Genomic DNA, 2,878 nt, shown 5'->3' with positions numbered 1-2,878 from the left:
CCCGCTGCTTCTTTTTTGCAAACCAGCACATTAACTCAAAACACAAACATGACCATGTGCCATGCCTTTTTTTAATGCGCTTCGTACCGGTCCCTTTCCATTCCAGCGAACTTGCCAGAATGTAGCATCAACACGTTCACAGACCAAATAAAGCTACATGACATTAGCCGGGCAGCGGGCGTGGGCGAGCGTCCCAGTGCGCGTTTTCGGCTACTCACCGAACATAGCTGTTCCGACGCCGTAGCAGAAATCCTCATCGCGTCTGTGCTCGCTGCATACCCGAGTTGTAGCCAATGGCTGTTTGCCGGTTCTAAGTTTCGCGAGCCAAGCTTCACGCAGCTTCTTGTCCTGCGACTACGTGTGAATAAAGCTGACACCAGGCTCCATTGCGTACGTCCGGCAGTGCGGCACCGAGCGGTAGCCTATCATGCTCCACGCCTCCAAAAGCAGTCACTACCTAATATAGTGCTTTCAAATGCTGTCAAGTAGATACCCAAGGCGGAAAAACTTCACCACTTAATCAGAAGCGCAGCGCAGGCGGGACTTAAAACTTTCGTTTTCAGTTCGCTTCGGCGCTTCCGAAGCAGCAGACGCGGCCGCTGTGTCCACGTGATCCCTCATGCCACGTCACGCCGATGGTGGCGCCAGCTTTCCCAGTGGTGGAGCTCGCCTCCAATATAGAAAACGAATCACACTTCGGTGCTCGTACGCCGTGGACGTGTGAAGCCAATGCCCCCTTTACTAGATGCCTGCCGCGTGAGCTGAGACGTTGGTTCCGGCCTCTCTCCTCTTTGCTCTTCTCCACCTCTTCACCACTCTTTGAACCATGTTCAAAGGAAAGGACGCCATCATTCGTGCCGCTTCGTCCGGGAACGTATCTAGGAAAAAGAACGTGAAGATTTTTCGCACGCGCAGGCGTAGGTTAGCGGCAAATAAAATGCCGCGATAGCTTTTGTGTGTCGCTACGTACGTTACATTTTTCGAAGGACCGAAAAATCCCTTTCTCGATTTTACGAACTTCGCGATTGAACGAAATAATTCGAGCGTGGTCATCACTGCGTTAAATCGAGTTTCAAATATATATATATATATATATATATATATATATATATATATATATATATATATATATATATATATATATTCATTCAAAAAGACCACGTTCTCGTGACGCCTGCGGCAGAAAGGATGTTCCACATCCGCCGCCAACACTCCCAGGGTTCTACTAGGAAACATAAATACCCAAGAAAGTGGATGGGGAAACGGCGCCGCGGTAGCTCAATTGGTAGAGCATTGCACGCGAAATGCGAAGGTTGTGGGTTCGGTTCCCACCTGCGGCAAGTTGTTTTTTCATCCACTTTAATTTCCAATCATTTATCGTTTCATTATTTCATTTATTCTATTTATTTATACAGGAAGTAATTTCCTGTATGTTGTCCTTGGTGTCAGTGTTTGTTGGCTTCTTATCATATGACTAATAAAAATCGGGCCCCTCGGTTAACCCCCTTTCTTCTCGTTTAGCGACTGGTAGACACATACAGCGTGCGCACACAGCACGAAGCAAATCCCGCTTATCACGGCCAACATTTCAAAGAACATTTCCGACCTTCGATTTCGGAGGACAGAGTAGAGGGAGCAGCTGTGCGTGGCGAGCTAAACGGGATTAAATTGTGCCCCAACTTTGCTATTTTCATGCTTTACCCTCGTTGTCAGAGCACCCTGCTCTCCCGGCTCTTTCTTTTTCTGCATCTATGCATGCGCGCCTGTGTGTGTGTGTGTGTGTGTGTGTGCGTGTGCGTGTGCGTGTGCGTGTGTGTGTGCGAGCGCGTTATGTCGTTGCGTCAATGCGCACACTCAGCAAGCACCACGCGCACCTGTATTCGTTAACGATCTCGCGCGCAAACCGCCCGGGCATGGAGATCGTCAAAGCCTAATCTAAACGTACAAGCAGAAACGTACTTTCTTGGGTATTTGTGTGCACTAGTAGAACCCTGGGAGTGTTAGCCAGCGCCACCACTCACAGACCTTGGCGGCGGACGTGGAACGTCCTTTTTGCCGCAGGCGTCACGAGAACGTGATCTTTTTGGGTGAAGGCAACTGGTCAATAAACCCACACATGCTACCTGAAGGCATCAATGTTGCCGGATTCGAGACCCTCGTTATGTAATAAACGAGAAGAGAGGGGGTTAACCGAGGGTCCCCCTCTTCGCGAAATGCGATAGTTGTGGGTTCGGTTCCCACCTGCGGCAAGTTGTTTTTTCATCCACTTTAATTTACATTAATTTATCGTTTCTTTATTTCATTAATTAAGCACAAGTAATTTCCCCTATGTTGTCCTTGGTGTCAGTGTTTGTTCGCTTCTTATGATATCGCAAATGGCAAGTCATTTAACGGACGCCCTCCGAAAGGGAGCACCGAATAGCGTGCACTGGGATAAGGACATGGAGAACGCTTTCCAAAGTTGAAAACGCTATTTGTTTCTCGTCCTGTGCTTCGCGCGTCAGACTACGCAAAGGAATTCATAGTTCAGTGTGACGCAGGCGCCAGGGGTATGGGGGTTGTACTTAGTCAGGTCGGCGACGATAATGAGGAACATCCTATCCTCTATGCCACGCGTAAACTAACTGTAAGAGAGGAAGCCTACAACGCTTCAGAGAAGGAATGTGCTTGTTTAGTTTGGGCAGCCAAGAAGTTGTCGCATTACTTGCCTGGAGCGAGGTTCATCTTCGAGACCGACCACTGTCCTCTGACGTGGCTCAATCAAATGTCACACAAAAATGGCCGCTTCCTCCGATGGAGCCTCACTCTCCAACAGTACAGTTTCTCCGTTAGATATAAGAAGGGAAAGTTGCATAGCAATTCGGATGGTTTGAGCAGG

The sequence above is a fragment of the Dermacentor andersoni genome, chromosome 1 (assembly GCF_023375885.2).
Source record: "Dermacentor andersoni chromosome 1, qqDerAnde1_hic_scaffold, whole genome shotgun sequence".
Lineage (NCBI taxonomy): Eukaryota > Metazoa > Arthropoda > Arachnida > Ixodida > Ixodidae > Dermacentor > Dermacentor andersoni.
Note: the sequence above shows the minus strand (reverse complement) of the source record.